The 20957-nt window shown below is 43.3% G+C and overlaps 1 long non-coding RNA gene across 2 annotated transcripts; it reads right to left on the reverse strand.

Moving 5' to 3' along the window:
* Nucleotides 1-242: 242 nt before the first annotated feature.
* On the reverse strand, nt 243-20604 carry LOC310673448. 2 transcript variants are annotated; one of them, XR_014509020.1, is made up of 3 exons: nt 19659-20604; nt 18962-19099; nt 243-288 (listed from the first exon to the last, which is right to left on the reverse strand). It is a non-coding gene; the product is annotated as an uncharacterized lncRNA (long non-coding RNA). The 2 variants fall into 2 exon arrangements; XR_014509021.1 differs by lacking the exon at nt 243-288 and adding an exon at nt 16991-17508.
* Between the last annotated feature and the right edge of the window lie 353 nt (nt 20605-20957).

Here is a 20957-nt window from a genome sequence, read left to right on the forward strand (position 1 = left end):
TTGAGGGGGCCCAGCCCCCTCAAATATTTCATTATGTGGGCCGAAGCCCCCATGGCCCATAAGAATTGGCTCCTATGATGGAGCCTTATGTGACAGTTGCAAAGAAATAAAATAAAATAGCTGGATCCATTTTTATTCAAGGGGGAAAGTACAGGTCGATAGCCAAAGGACCAGCTGTGTTTGCTTGAAGCACAGTCAGGCAACAAAGGTGCGTTCCCTTCTAGTTGACTATGGCAACCACTCTGTAGACAATCTTCTGCACACATCCATGAGAAATAGTTTCACTCACTGTGGGAAACAGGAAATTGCAGAAGAACATTCCTTTAAACAGTTTCTGGGGAATTACTGCTTTGAGATTACCATTATTTTTTCATGAACAGGACTGTAAATATGTAATGGAACATAAATATTTTGTATTTAGACTAATAAAAAATTCAACCACATAAAAGATGCATGTTCACTAAAAAATAATTGGCTTCTGTCGCATCATGTAAAAGGCAACAGCATACAAGCCAACTGCCCATACAAGAAGTCAAATATTTATAGAGCTGGACAAATACCATCAGTTGGTATGGATAGGGGAAATTTCAAGCTGTATTTACAACCATTTTTTTAAAAAAAGAACCAACGTGTCTTACTTATGGAATGTAACATCCAAGTGCCACTATTTGAATTGCAAGAAATATACTATTTCCAAGTGGGTGGGTGGAAGTAAGGTTTGGGTGCAAACTTACCTCAGAGGTAGTGTTCTTCAAGACCGGCATTACTTCCTCCCTTCCCACCATCATTGTGTAAAGGGGGTATTTCACTAGTAATTTAAACTGAAAGAGTCCTTGCATTGCTTTCTGCAGCCAGAGAGGGCTCATAAAATGGGGAGTGGGGGCAGTGGCATTCCCCCAGCAGCAACAGTTTAATTATTGCAACGTGTTATGTGAAGGGCTGCCTCTGGAAATGGTTCAGAAACTTCAGCTAGTGCAGAATTCGTCAGCCAGGTTACTCACCGGGGCAAGACGGTTTGAGCATATTACACCAATCCTGGCCCAACTGCTCTGGCTGCCCACTTGTTTCTGAACTGAATTCAAAGTGCTGGGTTTTTTTACCTATAGAGCCTTAAATGGCTCAGGACCACAGTACCTCAAGGACCACCTCTGTCTATATGAACTGACCTGGACCCCGTGATCATCATATGAGGCCTCTCTTCATGTACCTCCTCCACAACATGAGAACGGGCCTTTTCGGTAGTGGCTCCTGGTTTGTGGAATGTTCTCCCCAGGGGGGCTCATCCAGCGCCTTTGTTGTGCAACTTCAGGCGCCAGGCAAAAACATTGACATCCAAAGCCCTTTTAAATGTGTTGTGGAAGGGCAGGTTATTGGGGAGGGGGGTTCGTTCTCATCTTTAGTATGCAATTTGTGGTTTTTTATATACAGCGGTACCTTGGTTCTCAAACTTAATCAGTTTCAGAGGTCTGTTCTAAAACCAAAGTGTTCCAAAACCAAGGAGCGCTTTCCCATAGAAAGTAATGCAAAATGGATTAATCCATTCCAGACTTTTAAAAACAACCCCTAAAACAGCAATTTAACATGAATTTTACTCTCTAACGAGACCATTGATCCATAAGATGAAAGCAATAAACAATGTACTGCAGTCACACAATCAATCCATCAGTAGCTGAACTGGGTTCCACACAGTCACACACACACACAAAAAGAGCTACAAAAACGAAAACACAAAATAAATAGCAAAACCAGACAGACCTCAGCGTACCACTCAAAACGGAGCATGTTCGGCTTCCGAAAAACGTTCACAAACTGGAACACTTCCTTCCAAGTTTGCAGTGTTTGAGTTCCAAGATGTTTGAATACCAAGGCATTTGAGAACCAAAGTGCCACTGTATTGTGATTTTATATTGTGAACCACCCTGAGATCTACTGGTATAGGGTGGTATGCAAATTTTAATAACAGCGGCAGCAATAGTGTGCTCATTGTGCTGGAAATGGAATGAGGTAGTAAGATCAGCAGAGCTTTACTGCAATGGCGGCCTGGAACCTCAGGCTACCACCATGAACCTGGAGTTCCCGCTATCTCACCTCCACCTGACCCTGTTTCCAACCCAATGAGGACTGCTCCACCACCACAAATATGACATCACTACCCCCACACCCTTCTTAACGAGCCACCACTGGAAGCAGCATGTAAAGGTTAAGGGAAAGGGAAAGGGACCCCTGACCATTAGGTCCAGTTATGGCCGACTCTGGGGTTGCAGCGCTCATCTCGCTTTATTGGCCAAGGGAGCCGGCGTACAGCTTTCGGGTCATGTGGCCAGCATGACTAAGCTGCTTCTGGGGAACCAGAGCAGCACACGGAAACGCCATTTACCTTCCCGCCGCAGCAGTACCTATTTATCTACTTGCACTTTTACGTGCTTTCGAACTGCCAGGTTGGCAGGAGCAGGGACCGAGCAATGGGAGCTCACCCCGTCACGGTGATTTGAACAGCCGACCTTCTGATCGGCAAGCCCTAGGTTCTGTGGTTTAACCCACAGTGCCACCCGCGTCCCGGAAGCAGCATGAGAGTGGTGCAAACACACAGGTTATCCTTAGTCCCCCCCCCCCCCGCCACTGTGTTTTTTAACATTTGGAACACAGTGTTCTCGCACAACCTTGAGAGGGGGCTCCCCCTGTTAGCAGGGAACCGTTCTAGCCCCCTCCCCAAGTTCATTTTTGTGCCAGCGCATCTGCATTGCAGCTACCTGCTTCAGCAAAAGGGGAGTGATGTTATCACGTTTCATCTCAGCCCATGATTGCCACGGTGATTTCAAACAGATGTCCGAACTTTGGCAGATGCATTTATTGCCTGAGGCTTATGGGTAATAATAATCTAAAACCATGTTATGCCGGTTGCCAGCAAGTAACCATTTAGGCTTAGTGTCTCCAGATCTCAGCAGTGTTAATGTATATTTTGTCATTTGTGCCTCTTGGAAGAGCAGGGCAGAGGAAGGGCACAGGTATTGGTAACAAAGCCAAAGTGCTAGGCAAACATTTGACCTAACTAACAGGACACAATCAATTCCAGATAGTCTAAGAAAACAGGAGAAATGGGGGATTACGCAAAGCAAGGGCAAAACTAGAATTCATTGCTATGAACTATGTTACCAATGTCCTTGATCAAGCAGTCCATTGACTGGAGAGTATATTATTTATACAGTGGTACCTTGGGTTACAGACACTTCAGGTTACAGACTCCGCTAACCCAGAAATAGTACCTTGGGTTAAGAACTTTGCTTCTGGATGAGAACAGAAATCATGTGGTGGCAGTGGGAGGCCCCATTAGCTAAAGTGGTACCTCAGGTTAAGAACAGTTTCAGGTTAAGAACGGACCTCCAGAACGAATTAAGTTCTTAACCTGAGGTACCACTGTATGGCTCAATTCCCTTTATGCTTTCTTGCAGACATTTATATGGGTGGTGTCCCCATACAAATCTAGAGAACCTAATTTTATTTCAGGAGCATTTGTTTGGGGACAAAGGGATAGTGGATTTCTTAGTCATTTCCAGTGCTATGCGGTAATTGTCAGGCAGGTGAAACCAAATTATAACACCTGGAAGACAATTCAATATTGCACATGCATATGGCACCTTTAGCACACATACGGCAATATCATGCACTGGAAAACAGATGAGTTTGCCCATTGCAACAATATGCTGGCCAAATCCTGCTGCTCTAACAGCCATTAAGGGCTAGAAACATTCTTAAAGAAAGCTGAGATTTTTAAAATTGTAACAAACCAATCCTGGTAAATTAAGCCAGGGTAAAGTATGTCAGATCCAATCTCCATTCTGGAGCATGGCTACTATTGGCTGGGCTGGCCTAACTAGCAAAGGGGAAACAAGCCTTTAAATGGTGTTATGCCATCCTTTTTGTTGGCTTAATTTGCATAGGGTTCCCAGGTCATGAGACTGAGCTGAACAGGCTTAGAATCCAGCCTGAGTCTCCCCCTCTCTGGTCCTGCACCAAACATGCCTCTTCTTCAGGGCTTACACCATCTTAAGATCCACCAGGCTGGGTCCCAGTTGAGCCGAGATGTTGGAGATATGCCGGCATATCTCCAGCTGTACCGAAGATGATATCCACTCATCCCATTGCTCCCTAAATCTTGTATATATACATTTTTTTTAAATTGTGTGCTGCAGGTAAATAAGCAAAATACACAACCATTAGTGATTCACAATCTGCTAAACCCATAAATCTAATCTTAGATGATGACAGATTAGAAAAATCCACAGATGTTCCATTTGCTTTTATTTGGCCATTAAAATTATTATGTTTTTGTATCAGAATTATCCATCACATTTTTGTGGTTGCCTGTATTAAAACAAAATTGATACAATACGGAAATATTTGGCAGGGCTTCTCCAAATGATGAGCCAACCAGAGCCATATATCAGCATCCCACCCTGCATGATTTTATGACACTCATGTCTGTGTGGAGGACCACCAGTGGTCTGCATCTATGATTAAATCATTTAAACACACACACAACTGGGCCATGTTCCAGCAAGCTATGTAATCTTCCAGCAGATGATCATATTTGCATTCAGAGGTTCCACTTAATGATTATTCCACACCCTCTTGCCCTGATGCAGCAATGTTTTTCAGTACTTAGCAGGGTGACAATTGCAATGGAACTGTTCATGAACCACCAGTCTCATGCACATACTGTATTGCCGTGATGGATCACAGTCCCATATGCTAATACTGTAACATCAAATTACCACTCAGCTTCATGGAACGTAAAGGACAAGCATATTTGTGCATTATTACTTTAAAACAATATTTTATCTAGAAATAGGCTGTTGTTGCAGTCTCCTCAAAGTGTGGAGAGCAATGTATCACTTGACTAACTCACCAGAAGATTGATTTCCTGCCTTTCTAAGCTGCCCTGTCAACACAGTCATTTAATGTGCTTCCAGAAGAAAAGTATTTCATCAGGGAAATGTAATGAAATGTAGAAAACAAAGTGCAATAAACAATTAGCACTTGTTGAATTCTTGATAACTTGGGAAGAGCAATGTGCATTACTATTGTTCAAATATGTGACATCGGCACTAAATTATATTCATGGATCTGTTGTTTGGTTCAAACAGATCCAAGAATTTCCTTCGATGCACCAACTACCAGGATCATAAGCAAACTCATCTGCTTCAGTGTTGCAGCTGTCCAGCACATGTTCTTTAATGTGGTTTCTGAAAAAAGAGGCAGTTGGATCCTCATAACAGCAAGACTCTGTATCTAAAGATGGCACAGTTATGTATAAGATACAATTCACTGAGGGCACTAAATAAAGTAAGTGATCCGATAGTGATGTTCAATAAATGCTGCAGAATAAGCGGTGATTGAATGTGGCAATGGTGAGATGTCAGGTTAAAGTTCCCTAGGAAGAGGGATTGGTTGCTAAACCACTCTGGGAACTATAGCTCTGCGTGGGGCATAATTGTCTCAAAGCAACTCTCAACACACTTAAACTGCATTTCCCAGGATTATTTGTGGGAAGCCATGACAGTTAAAGTGATGCCGTAAAGTGCTTTAAATATATATGCTGCAAGTGCGGCTGAAAATTGGCAGCAAAAAACAACAGCACCAACAGCACCAACCAGGTCCATAAGGGTACCCGTGGTTCAGCGATCCACCATTATATGCAACCATGCCAAAAATGGATTCTCCATCCTCCTCCTCGTTGAGGCTCAACATTCACCTCCTTAATATTGCTGCAACAATGAATACAGTTCCCAGCTCTTTGGCTTGCAGCACAGCGTCCCTCCCAATGCCCCTCCTCCAAAATTCCTAACCTTCATTCTTTTCATATGCACTGCTTACTCTTACTGCATTTACCGGCTTGATTTTACTTTGGGGAGTGAACCGCCCAGTTTCTGATTACTTTGTTTTCTAACCACTGAGAGCTCTGCAAAGGAAATAATAGTAGTTTTCCATTCTGGTTATAAAAGGGCAGAGTAACACCCCCCCCCCCCAGATAAAACAAATAGCAATTCCGAAACTCTTCTGAGACTTGCATCATATCCTTACATGAGTTCAATGGACTGAACAGAAGGTGAACTTTGATCCATGTCTGCTTCTTTGCATGCTTGTTTACAGCGTTGTTTTGAGTTACAGAAAAGGAAGTGCGGGAAGAAAACACTGCAGCAATAGCCATCCACAAAATAAAAGGTGTGAGAATTTTGTAGGGAGCTGCAGCATTATTGTACGACTTGTAGCTAACCTTTGCAGATTGAAGGCGGCTCGCTCCGTCAACCAGCTAGGCATTTGCAGAGGCTGATAGCGATTAAGATATTTTACAAGGGATGATAAAGGTAAAGGTAAAGGTACCCCTGCCCGTACGGGCCAGTCTTGACAGACTATAGGGTTGTGCGCCCATCTCACTCAAGAGGCCGGGGGCCAGCGCTGTCTGGAGACACAACCGGGTCACTTGGCCAGCGTGACATCGCTGCTCTGGCGAGCCAGAGCCGCACACGGAAACGCCGTTTACCTTCCCGCTACTAAGCGGTCCCTATTTATCTACTTGCACCCGGAGGTGCTTTCGAACTGCTAGGTTGGCAGGCGCTGGGACCGAACAACGGGAGCGCACCCCACCGCGGGGATTCGAACCGCCGACCTTTCAATCAGCAAGCCCTAGGCGCTGAGGCTTTTACCCACAGCGCCACCTGCGTCCCTCCAAGGGATGATACATTTTAAGAAATAATAAATCTGGCTCCCCAGTACGTTTGATGTGAAATAATCTACATCGTTGCTGTATGGGCTCACACAGATGACGCAGGCTCCTACTGGCTACAAGAGGAGATGACATCACAGGAGTGTCATGAAAACCCTGTGCTGTGTCCAGAGGTGAAGAAAAGCTCTTCTGTCTCAACACTAAAAGCCCTTTTCACTTCAGCATTCTTGTTGGCAGCACAGTGGCTACTGCCAGAACTTTGAAGTCCATCAACTGTGGGACACATCTTTAAAAATTCAGCTGTGACGGGACAGGCTGCAGGGAAGCCAACCAGCTAACTTAAGCCCAGTCAAGAGTTGATATGGTGGGCATTGGTTGAGGGCTCATACTCCAGCAAGGAGCCCACTGACAAGAGCAGGCATCCCTGCTGGTTTGCTTCTACTGCACTGACCTCCCCCCCCCCCCCACACACACACTGCCTCCCCTCTCTCTCTCCTGGTAAGCAACATTGACCCGCCTGCCATGAAACTAGTGCAGCAGCTCTGGCCCATCCAGTGAGCTGCATCTGCAAACTACTAGAAAGGGTGCTATTGGAAAGGCATACTGTATAAGCTAAACTCTTTCCATTTTGAAGATGCCTATTGCAAGATGCCTATTGCAAGATGCCTCTTGAGAGTCCCATGGACTGCAAGAAGATCAAACCTATCCATTCTGAAGGAAATCAGCCCTAAGTGCTCACTGGAAGGACAGATCGTGAAGCTGAGGCTCCAATACTTTGGCCACCTCATGAGAAGAAGAGAAGACTCCCTGGAAAATACCCTGATGTTGGGAAAGATGGAGGGCAGAAGGAGAAGGGGACGACAGAGGACGAGATGGCTGGACAGTGTTCTTGAAGCTACCAGCATGAGTTTGACCAAAGTGTGGGAGGCAGTGGAAGACAGGAGTGCCTGGCGTGCTCTGGTCCATGGGGTCACGAAGAGTCGGACACGACTAAACGACTAAACAACAAATTGCAATGTACCTGAAGGCTACTGGTGTGATTCAGTGGACATACCAGGGGTGCCAACTTGAATAAAATATTGGGGGGGTAATCCCCCCCCCACATAATTGATCACGAAACATGGCACATGAATACCATTTGCTCATCAACTGGGGGGTGGGGCTCAGCCCCCTCAAATATTATATGGAGACACAAAGGGACCTCGCCGCCTAGAAGTTGGTTCCTAAGACCCATACCAAAATGCCAACCAATCCCTGTCTGCACTGCATTATTATTAGAGAAGGTAGCCGTGCATGTAATATATTCCAAGATCACCTTTTCCTGCAAGCATAGCATGCCAGCCAAGAAGGCTGCCGTATTAAATATTTACATATAGAAATTCCATAGATGTGCCTCTGTAGACCACATGGCTAATTTGGTCAGCGTTTGCTCTCCCTTATCTGCACTGCATCACACAGTGCTGCACCCTTCTATGTAAAGCCAACACAAGAGAAATCACAGTTCTTCAATCAAATATAAAAACTACAGAAGATAAAGCGGGGGGGGGCACACAATTATGAGATGAAGAGATCACTGTCTCATTTATTTGCTGATGAAATAACATATTTCAACAGGGAACATATTTTCTAAGATATTAGCAATATTAAAGCCAAATATTTAATATATAACCTACTCATATTACTCATGATTTCTTTACATGATCCCACTCATCTTGAATCTATTAAAAGCTGTTAGCATTTTAACATCCAACTTCATCAGCTACAGGGCTGGGAGAGCTTTCAAGCAAAACATGGAAATGTTGAAACGATTGCCTTCCGATCTTATCTAACTTTTGCACTAATTAACCCTGAATTAGGAGATGGAGTGGGATGATCAGAGATCACTGCCTAAAAGGCTGCTTTGGAATAGGATGTTGCGGGAAGAAATTGCTAATTTTGAATTGTTTTTCATCAACAGCCTCTCTCCCTCTTTTTAAATCCAATCCTTCTTCTAAGGAACATTGGGTTTTCTCCCCAATTTTATTTTCACAACATCCGTGTGAGGTCGTTTGGGATAATAAGGTCTCCCTGACTCATACTAGCTACTACTTTCCTCAAGAGTTCATCTGTAAAACCTGTTAATCAAATGATTTAAAAGTCTGCTAAATTTCAATGGTCAGGTGAGGTTGCCAACGTCCAAGATCTGGCAGCCAACCTGGGAAAGATTGCCTGCCTACCTGTGGAATGGCCAATGGCAGGCCAGCCTGGGGGCTGGGATTCCCCAGGGAGTGAGCCCAACTGGCCAATTGGGTCCACCCCCAAGGGAATAAATTGAGACCAGGCCGGCACTCCTCCTCAGTGTTGCTTGATCTTTAGGACATACCAATCAGTTTCCTTCCATTTTTAGTTCCCAGTGAAGAGCAAAGCTAGACTTCACATGCAGATTTGAACATATTCCTGATGGTTTGTTCTTGTCTTCAAAACAAAAGCAGCTTGTGATCTTCAGGTGAGATTGTGGAAATGGGTTGCTTAACTCTTCCCCCGTGGACATTTTGTTTCTCAATTGCTTCCCTCCTCCCCACAGCTACCCTTTACTGACTTACCCTTTGCTTTCACAAGAAGCATGAAGGCAGTCCATGAGCATCCTGTGATCCCTGCAACTTTTGTGGAATGTGTGGGGCAGGGCTCTTTTGCGTTCTTTTTTATTCACGGACCACAGTGTGGGTGCCAAGCGGACCTCTCTGGAGAAGGCATCATACAATTGGGTCGCTGCCATAAACAAAACCCTTTCCTTAGTAGGCACCAATATCACCAAAGTTGGGTTCTGGAGATTATCATAAGGTCCAGCCAGGTATATATGGAAGGAGAAGAATCTTTTCATAAGCCAATTAAAGCTTTGAAGATTAACAGTAGAGATAATAATCCAGCAGAGATGTTACAGCAAAGAAGGAAATTGACTAGAACCAAACCACTGGCTACACAAAATCGAAGAGCCAGTGTGTTGTAGTAGTTAGAGAGTTGGACTAAGATGGGAAACCAGGGTTCAAATCAACCACAGCTACCTCACAGGGTTGTTGTGAGGATTAAATACAGAGGAGGAGAACCATGTGAACTACTTTGAGCTCCTTGGAGAAAAAGCCGGGATATAAATGTAAAGAATAAATTAATTAATTCAAAGCGCATTCGCAGTACCCCCTTCCAGCTTATAGGAAGATTATTCATAAATTCATTTATTTCTTTGTATCCCATCCATCTTACCTCAGTTGGCTAGAGCGTGGTGCTGATGCAGGTTCGATCCCCGTATGGGTCAGCTGCATATTGCTTCGTTGCAGGGGGTTGGACCAGATCATCCTCAGGGTCCCTTCTGACTCTACAATCCAATGATGCTACGATTCCCAAAAGCTCAGAAGAGCAGTTATATACTATGTTCTTCTCAAGCTTCTTTGTGAGGTGGGATTTGCTCAAGGGCACAGACAATGCTGCAAGGCTGAGAAAGGCTTTCCATGCCCATCTCCCTGGCCCAGTTCCGAAATTCAGACCAGCCTTAGTTGAGGCAAACAGTGTAAAATCAAAGTGCACCTTCCCCTCCCCCAAGGGACATGGCACAGGGAAAGCTGACTGACGTGCGTCGCAGGCAACGGAAGTGTAATCCTGCCTAGTGAGAAGTACATGTGGGGCCACAGGGGACTGCGGGCGAAGGCTAACGCCGAAAGATCTCTGTTTGCCGTAAGCATTTCTTTAACATATACTATGATAATTCAGAGGAAAAGCTTATCCCAGAACATTCTACCAAGGGTGCACAGTATGTTCAATAAATGTTGATGTATGTACATTAGTTATAACATAGCTCAAGGCAATGTATTCTTAAATGAGGTGTCTCTATCAATCTTGTATCCCTCCCCCCACCCACCCACCCCAGCACACTGAACGCAAGCTGCTGCAAAGGCTGTTCTGCTCCAATAAATGCTGAAGCCATTTGCACGGGAGCAAAGCAATGCATTTATTAACCAAGATTAACATCGTCCAAGTTTCCAGGGTTAGGAATTCAATTGAAAAATAAATGCCTCTTTGCATTACATTAGCACATTTTGCAATGAGCATCATGAACCAGTCGAAGCCCCCACCCCCCACCCCAATGCTCCAGGTCGCTGGGTTGTGTCCCTCTTAAACAATAGGCAATTGACTTTTGAGAGCAAATGACTTGTAAGTCCCATTTTCAAAACTGCCAGGGAGATTTCCTGAGAGTGCCGTGTTGTTGCGAGGCTTTAGCATGAGACCCAATCTTGACAGAAGCATCAGCGGTCTGAAATTTCAACCAGATGATTTCATAGACAGAACCAGAACCTAGGGAACTCTGGGTTCTGGAGAAAAACAGCAGCCACAATTCAGCATTGTGTTCAGCATAGATAAGCCCCTTGAATCTAGAGCTTTAAACTCATTGCTTTCAAGCAGACGTAAGTGTGCCTATGCACGTAAGTTCTGCCAGTAAAACATCATATACCTACATTGGCTCGCAGTACGTTTCCAAGCACAACTGTTGGTGCTGACCTTTAAAGCCCCAAATGGCCTTGGCCCTGTATACCTGAAGGAGCGGCTCCACACCAATCACTTAGCCTGGACACTGAGGTCTACCTCCAAGGGCCTTCTGGCAGTTTCTTCACTGCAAGACATTGAAGCTACAGAGAACCAGTCAGAGGGTCTTCTCAGTAGTGGCGCCCACACTGTGGAATGCCCTCCCATCAGATGTCAAAGAGACACAACTTTTAGAAGACATCTGAAGGCAGCCCCATAGAGGGAAGTTTTTAATGTTTAATGCTTTGTTATGTTTTTGTATGTGCTGGAAGCAACCTAGTCAGATTGGCTGGGTACAAGTAATATTTTTTATTGATTATTATTATATCCAGTGTCATTTCTGGTCAAGAGGTCTTTAGATTCCCCAAACTAACTGAAGCTTCTTTCAAGCATGAACCAAGCAGCAAAGCAGTGACTGGATAGATCCACTTGAATCTCAGAACAACACAGTCAGACTCAAACAAACATTATTTCTTTCAGCAAAAATACATATATTAACATAGAAAATAACTGTTTGGGCTACAATCCTATGATCAGTCCTATGATACATTCCTATGATCTGGAAGTAAGCCCTGTTGAACATAAGGGGCTTACTTCAGACTAAACAAGCATAGGATTGTGCTGTGAAAAGAACACAAACTCTCAAGTTGTGAGAAATTAAGTCTGTAGCTTTTTAGCCTGCAGAGCCAAAATGTGTGTATTTGTATAGTGGAACCACAGATACCCCCTCTTTTGGGGAGAGAGTATGATGATGATGATGATGATGATGAATATACCGCCCTATACTCAGAGGTCTGAGGGTTCACAGAGTGGGACAGGCTTTGACCCACAATGCTCATTTCATACCCACCCATCCCTCTTCCCAAATTAGAAGCTAGGGGAGGCACAGATAAATTGTGAGTTGTAAACTCCCTCAGCTGAGCTGGAAGTTACACAAAAGGCAACAGACCCATCCTTCTTCACCACACCAGGAGACTCACAGGCCAGGAAGTCATAATTATACAAAATAGGGGTGAATGAGCAGATATTAATTATGACATAGGAAGTTTCCCAGACAGGAAAAGGCAATTAGAATCAGGATCCTAGACATATTGGCAATTGCTCCCTAGATAGCAAGGCAGCGGCTCCTACAGACAGGACAGCCTAGAGCAGTGTTTCTCAAACTTGGTTCTCCAGCTGTTGTTGGAATACAACTCCCATCATCCCTAGCTGGCAGGTCCAGTGGTCAGGGATGATGGGAACTGTAGTTCAACAACAGCTGGCACCCCAAGTTTGAGAAATACTGGCCTAGAGGCTTGCCTTGGAGAGGCATGACTTTAGAGTTGCTGTGTCCCTTCCTGAGATCTGATATCCACCAGTCAAATTATTTCTCCTTCCCGTCGCCTCAGTGTTTTGCCTTTTCACTTTGAAGGCTGTGATATAGTTACCCACTCACAGGGCTAGTGTGCATGTTGATCCAGATATTATTTGTATTTCAGAGACTAGTATGCAAACCAAGGGGCAAACGAAGTTGCCCATAGAAAGGTTATTTCCTCCATCCATTAAATGTAGATGGGATATTGCCTTTTATGTGAATACACAAAGACTAAACTGCAGTTTGGGACTACATCATTCACCAGTGACATATTATTGTTATTGTTGTTATTGTCATTGTCATTGTCATTGTTATTATTCCCAGCATTGTGATAGTCCCAGAGAAAACTTTAAAACAAGTCCCTCATCAAGGACTTGGAACACAACCAAACAAGCCGCAGAAGGGCTTGAGAGTGGGAATGGAAATGAAGAATTAAACTTCAGACTAATTCCATTCATGCAAATGGAAGTTGTAAATATAATTCACCACAATACATTTCATTCCTCCTCAGTGCAGGTCTCCTAATTTACAGAGGGCACTCCTCTGACTGAAGGAGTCCTCTGTTTGAAGGGCTGTGTGGCCCAAATCCAATGTAAAGATAAAGAACTTTGTAAATGGTTGTGGCGATTTAGCCTTCGGTAGGAGGAAAAGAGACTTAAGGAACAGGCACAAGCCTCATTATGAAGAATTCCCTCCCCAACTCCCCTAGAATGGTGACTGATAGCTGATGGCCACTGAGTGGATCTCAGCTACCTCCTGAGGCACCAGAATTAAGTTTTAAAATGTTAAGGATAGAGAGACTACCACTATAGCTGCTGCTGCCGCCGCCACCCTACCACCTCTATGGTAGGCCCCATCCCTACAAATGTTTGAGGAATTTCTTTCCAGAAAGGACACTCCCCTGGTTTCAGAAACCCTGCATTTCACTCCACCAGCTTCCAATTCCAACTTTCGGCTCAGCTCGGCGGACACAAAAACTTGCCCTGTTTTCCTCGGTGAAATGCTGTTGGCTATGTGCTCTTTCTCAGCCTCACTTGCCTCACAGTGTTGTCTTGAGGATAAAGCAAGGAAAAACCCAGCGCATACCAACCTCAGCAACTTGGATACAAATGCGATGAAAAATACTTCCATTCACAGCCAGTGGGTGCCTTCTCCCTTATCCTGTGATTATAAAGCCACACAGTATACTTGAACTATAACATGCAAACATGGCCCTCGGTTCTTAGGATTCTTCCGCCACAAAAGCTCCACTATTTGGAAAATGAACGACTCCATTGTGAGCTGCTGTATAATGAGGTGGCCAGCAGCTGCTTCCACCCATGTGAAAAATGACTCAGCTGAGTTTCACTGATGTATATAAATGTCTGGGGTGGGACAACGAGACTCAGTTAAAGATCATTCTCACTTTCATGAACTCTCTCTCACTCACTCACACACACACACACACACACACACACACACACATCACTGATAGCCTGCTGTCTCTCTCCAGCTGCCCCAAAATAGTATGTCCTGAAAATATTTCTTATGGTCCATGTTCTGGAAAATGCTAAGAAGTATAGTCAAAGGACACCATGGAAAGAGAAGTCAGTGTTGGAAATTGGGGGCCCTCTGGGTAGTTTTGTGGGATTCTGCGTCCGTCTTTTCCAGATATGTGAAGAGAGGCCTGCTTAAACTCCTCTGTGGTGCTTGTTTTTAAAAGGAACTAGGTGTCAATCAATTTCAACATACCCCAAAATGAACCTGTTCCAATTCATGCTCCTTGTTCCTGTTCAGTTTACAGTTCATTCAGACCACCTTCAGCAAATTTTCTCAGCATTCAGAATGTTACAAGCCACTGTGCTAAAGTGCAAAGCATATTTAAGAAAGGAAACATTTTTTTAAAAAACCCACAGTGAAATGCAAATTGTTTATTTCCCCCCAGCTTTAAGTTTAAAGAGTGAAAAATACATGAAGGGGAAAGAACTTGAAGATGAAAGTTCTACCCCAAAATGAACTTAATTCACATTCCGTACACCTGGCAATTATGGAAACTACTTTCAGGAGTAGGTAAGATATTTCAGTGAACTTTGTTGAACCAAAATAGTTTATTCCAAGGCTTTGTGTTGTATGGTAGCCACATGTTCTCAATCCAAAGGTACAAATCCAGTTTTAACGTAAAGAACGATAAGAAGGTAAGTGAAATATACTTGGAGTCCTGCAGTGATTTCATGCTCTTTATTTCAGCTTGTAAAACAGTGATTGAATTTCCCCCAAAACCTCAGGCTTTTATATATATTCTTTACACAATGAGTCCCGGCTGATTGGCTGATTCTGCTTCCCTCCTGGGGCCTGATTGGGCTGCTACTGCAGGCCAATCAGTTGTTGCATTCTAGGATCCTACTTGCCTATTGTTCTAGGATCTAAGCTTAGTACATAACAGAAAGGTTTCAGAAGTTAAGTACCTGAACAGATGAATGAGTAGCAGTCACCTGGCCACAGTTTACCCTACTTTGGAGAGATGCATTGCATTTCTATTTCAATTATAGTAGTTATTTCTAAATTTGCATCCATACCTAAATCTCAAATGTCTCTGGCTCATCATTGAGCTCATCAGTGGGGGAGGGGACTATAAGTATACTGTAAGCCCATTAGACATCAGACAGGTACCATCCCTGCTCAGATTTGGCTTATTGAAATCAATGAAGTTAGCCATATCCACTAACATTACACAGATCATGCCCACTAACACAGATCATGCCCAGCTCTAAAGATTTTTAAATATATAATAAATTTATGATTTTTAAAAGGTTTTTTGTTGTTAAAAATAACTGAATGGCATTTCTTCTCTTTTATGGTACTTGCATGCTGTCTGTGATGTTTTCTTTCTGGGCTGTTTTCTGATGAGAAATAACCAAATGTAAAAGCATCAATCAATCTCCCCCCTTTCCCTGTGCCCATTTCTTAAAATGGGAAATTTTGGAAATGGAAGTTCCCAAATCTGGTTCTTTTTTGCTTGCTGTGTGGGCTTTGTGGGTTTTTGGCTCAGAGCCACATTTCTTAAATTCTTTGAAGGATAAAGCAAGTTCAAAAAAATATACATGTGACATGGTTTCATACAATAAACAAAAACTGGCCACCAAGTACATTGGAAAAGAAATTACCAGGAAATGCAAAAAAGATTTGTTGACTTGGCAGGTGACCTGTGTACACTGAGATTACAGAAAAAAGAGAAAAGCCTTTTCATTTATTCTTAATATAGCATCCTCATCCTGTTGCTTTGGCACTGACATAGATTAATACTTTGTTTTCCTCTCAGGAGCTGGGTTAAATCCTGCTTAGCCTTTGTGAGAAACGGACTTTGTGATTTTTTTTATATACCATTCTCGCTTACCAGTTTGATGCATATATATATATATATATATATATGAATTCCAAAAGTGCAGCAGGAGCTCTGAAGCCGTCATACAATATTTTTTGAATATTCTTTGGTATGCGAACAATGTGTTTCAAAGGCCTTACTCGCTTTCCCGAGGGAATGATGTAGGCTATGTCTATTTCCTTCTTTATGGATGCTTTTAGAAACAACAGCCACGATTTGAATGAGGATGACTAAATGCAAAAGATGACATGTCTTTTCTACTTTCATAGTAGCGTTGGAAGAAAAACAATAAGTGGAAGCAATCACTCCTTCTCATGTGTTTCTCGTCTGAAGGCTGGGGCCAGGCGATCCTTGGTTTTCAACATTGTGATATATCACCAGCTAAACATTGCAATTTACCAATATATCACAATGTCCGAAATAAGGATGGAGCTATGCAGAGGCATCAGCTAGCTTCACTGTGTGGGGAACACAGTGATTTTTGCATAGCACACGGACATCATGATTTGTGTCAAAAATTATGAAACCAATATTACAATATGGACTTCAAACCGGTTTTGGACAATATTGCAATACATCTCCTAGCCCTACTGCAGCCATATATGACACGTGGGGCGTGGGGTAAAGAAAATTAAATGTCCACACTTCTTTCCAATCAAATTCCCAAAGTTAATTTTTTTAAAAAACCAACAAACTGTCAAAAACATCACACAGAAACAAAAAATATTTTATTGTATCTTATTGTTGGTTGTTTTAATATTATTTTCATCTGCCCAAGGATTTTAATGAAGAGTGAGAAATACATACATACAGTAATTTTTTTCTTTAAAAAATGTTTAGGGGTACTCTCATGTTGACTCAAGAAAATCACCATTTTATAGTACAAATCGGGGAAAATAAATACAGTAAATGGACAAAAGTACAAAGATTCACAAAATGTTTAGGGGTATGTGTATCTCTGTGTCCCCCCAGAAAAAAAGCACTACACACACACACACACACACGTACATATCATTCCTAAAAGAAGGGGCTCCTTAAAAATGGATTTTTGTCCAAAAGCTCGATGAAAAGAAAAATAAATACATCTTGCCTCTGGAAAGACAATAAGAATAGTTTCATGGTCCTTCTAAGGGAAGCGTCATTTTTGTGATTCTCTATCACTGGGATGGCATCCCCACCCCTCTCATAGCTTGTACAGGTACATATTTTCCTCCTAGGCTCCATCTATTCACAATTGGACAGTCTGTCCAGTCTCTCTGAGATGCATTTGAGCACTTAGTGATGGGAAAATGCTTTTTAAAAATTCTTATAGTGGAAAGGCATTTCCCACCCACGTTCCGTTTTGAGTCCAAGTGAATGAGGAAGAAGAGGATCAGCATAATATTCACGATGTGCAGTGCCAGGGATTTCCACCCACACGCTACTTTTGCTGATGACGCAGGCAAAATTGGCACCGTTCCTGTCTGGCACAAATTTCAAAACTACCACTGCATATAGGGTTTGCGCCTGCAGCAGTTCCTGCATGGTGGCATAAAGGAGGCACAGGTCAGATGGTGGTCAGGATGTACAATGATTAAAATCAACTTCCAGTCAGCACTGGCCTAGGACAGTGGTTTTCAACCAGTGTGCCGTGGCACCCTGGGGTGCCTTGAATGGTGGGCAGGGGTGTCGTGGGCAACACTGGCCTCTGCCCCTCTTTCCTTCCCTCCCTCCTCTGATGCCTTCTAACGTCTCTGCCTCCCAAAGACTTGTGTGGCTGTTTGTTGCAACAGCCCTTGCTCCTAGCTCCCCAGGCGAATGGTGCCTCTGGGGCTGGTCAGGGGGTGCTGGTTGCCAGAAGCTGAGGCGGCCTCAGAATAAGCAAGGAAGTGGGTGAGGGAGCCCAGCCAGCCAGCCCTCCAGCCCTTACTTTTGGGAATGGACAGACTAGTGTCCTGGCCTTTCCTGAGCTTGCTGGGAGCAAGGCTTGCCTGGGAGCTGAGTGCCTCATGCTGAAGGAGAATCTTTCCCCTGTGCAGGCCTCATGTCCACCTTTGGCCAGTCTTCATCGGGTCACTAAGACTGGGGGCATCCTCTTCCCAGGCCCCTGTGGGGCAGTATGAGGCAGCACCTTTCTTTGGGGCAATGGGGTTTGGCACAGAAAGAATGTAGTTGGTCAAGGGGGGCATGGACTCAAAAAGGTTGGAAACCTCTGGCCTAGGATAAACTTGTGGTACCAGCATGCTCTACTAACAGTTACAGAACTTGAACTTGATACACATTCTTTCCAATAACTGAAGCCTTAGTGATTGGTCTGAGATGTAGAAACTGTAGCTGACAGCTGAGGCTCCATTCTTTCCATTTTTCAAGTATATATTGCTTTTCCTAAGAGCACGGGCTCATCATCATCCAGTAGACTGACTGAAGTTGTGCAATTAATGAGTTGCATTCACTGCCAGTTTATACAGCTGGGTTCCTGTTATACATTTGCTCAAGTGCTCAAGTTAATGGTTTTTAGCTAATGCACCCTTGGAGAAGGAAAAATGGGGATTTGGGGGCCCGTTTCAGACTGACTGCACAGTCAGGTTTTAGATATGGGAAACCCATTCCTTCACCATAAGGATGGACAAATGAATTTTGGTTTCTCTTGGTTACTCATTTTTCTAATCAAGTTCAGTCGACCACATTTCTGCATCAGTTTGTGATTTTAAAAATAAATAAATGCCTTCATGAAAATGCACAAGTTTTTTACTGCACATTTCCCCTAATGTACACATTTTGAATCTGATTCTCCCCAATATACAAATTGTTTCAAGATTTCCCCCTAATATAATCACTTTTTTCAGCAACAGATGCATTTATTTAATTTTTTGCATACATCCCTTTAATAAATACACTTCTGTACTAAGCTGCAAATTTCAGATAAGTGCAGATTTCAGAGGATAGCTGTGTTTCAGGTCATGGATCATTTTAAGAGGTGTGAATTAGTTACCTGAAGCAACCTGAAGCAATTTTCTCCTTCAGGCTTAGTCACTAACGCACCGCCGTCATCTGTTGCATTACGTCTATAGGGGTTCCAATTAGCTGGTTCTATCCGCTTTGGAGGTGATGTGCTGAGAAACATAGTCTACTGTTGATGGGAAGAAGGAGAAACAACAACAATGTGAAGATTTAAAACAAACATAGTATTGTGTTATAGCAAGATACAACCACTTAATGCCATCACCAACTGCCACATTCAGGTTGAATGAACAATACAAGACAACACCCAAAACCGAGTGAGTTCAGTTGACTCTTAGCTTTGCAGTTTTTAATGACTGATTCCACCACCAGAATTACCCGTCCTTATCCAATGTTCCCATAGACTGTGTGCTTTAAAAATAAATAAACTAAGACACAAACATTTAATTCATATATATTTTCATCTTTCCCTAAAGATCAGGAGAGTAGACTTGCAAATTTGTTGTATTTCACGGGTGCATATCATTCAACATATGAGCCACTTTATTTAAATCCACGAAGGTTGCAATCCTAAGGCTCAAAGGGCTGTTGGCAGTGCTTTGCTTATTGCCCTGCTGGACTGCCCTAGAGGAGCACCAGTTTTTTCTTTCTCCAGAGGCTCCTCTTCCCCACATTTCTTTTGCACACAATTTCCTTCCTATTCAAACTAATAAACAGGATTGAATCACCTCAGCTCCTGGTCTGGTGTGATTTCCTCCCTGGTTTGTGGGAACTAAGAAGGTGTTGGAGCCTTCAGATCCATCTGACTTCTGGTCCTCCTCTGACACAAACACACCCCTTTTAGACCCTACCAGTATCAGAGCTCTGTGGTAGTTGCCACAGGGGTGGGAGGAACCTGACATCAGATCTACCTCTCTGAGGTCAGAGCTCTCTTTCTGGTCTCAGAGCATTCCTGGAGATGCGCTCCCAGGAATTGGAGGCTCACAGAGACTTTGGACAACTCTTGTTTTCATCATGTGCATTCTGTACTTCAGTACTGGAATTTTGCTCAGGAGAAAACAAATAGCACTCTTCTAAAAAGAATACAGAAAGCCATGGGTTATAGAAGATCAGAATAATATCATCAGGGGGAAAGTATTAATGAGTCATCTGTTTCCGTGAATTACCCAAGCGTTCGCTGAAAGTGGAACACTTTCAACAACAAAAATCCACATAAGGCAGGCTTCAGAAATAAATGAGGGTTATGCAAGACTGGCAGGAAATAAGCTGTTGAATCCTCTAAAATAATATTGCAACATATTTTGGCTCTCACTTATTGGTTGCTGTAGGATTTTCTCCTGAGTGAGCAACTGCTGAACCCCAGGCAGCTCCACACCATGGCTGACTTTTTAAAAGGTGTGTGTGCGCGCTGGGGTGTCTTATGAACATATTTGTCAGGAAGGAGAGCTGTTGGCTAAAGGTTAGCAGTGAAAACACACACACACACCACTATTCCCCTGTTGCTTCAAACCAAACATACTTGCAACTGGGATGTGAATTCTGCATGCCTGATCTGAATCCCCACCACCACCTCCCTCTCTTCTGAGCATTTAAATTTCACTGTAAAATAAAGAGTTACTTGTCATGCAAGAAACAGAAGTCCAAGGGAACTAGTTAAAGTGCAATGAAGTGTGTAGAAAAACTCTTAATGCATTTTGAATTAGATCCTCCCTCCCATTCCCTTCAACATTTCTTTGAGGAAAATAGAGATTTACCCTCCAGCATTCCTCTGATGAAAGTAGGAATGTCCAATGCTATTTTTCTTGATAAAGAGGTGCCAGAACTCACCATGAACACCTCCCTTGTTCTCCTATAATGGCAATGGTGCCCACCTGAGAGGTACTGAAGGTGAGTTCCAGTGAGTTCTGACTGGGGGAAAAAGCCCTGGGGTTGTCCTATTCCATACCCTCCAACATTTATCCAATGAAAATAGGGACATCCTAAGGAAAAGAAGGACATTCCAGGATCAAATTAGAAACCAGGACCGG

The sequence above is a fragment of the Podarcis tiliguerta genome, assembly GCF_965153285.1.
Source record: "Podarcis tiliguerta genome assembly, chromosome: 3".
Taxonomy (NCBI): domain Eukaryota; kingdom Metazoa; phylum Chordata; class Lepidosauria; order Squamata; family Lacertidae; genus Podarcis; species Podarcis tiliguerta.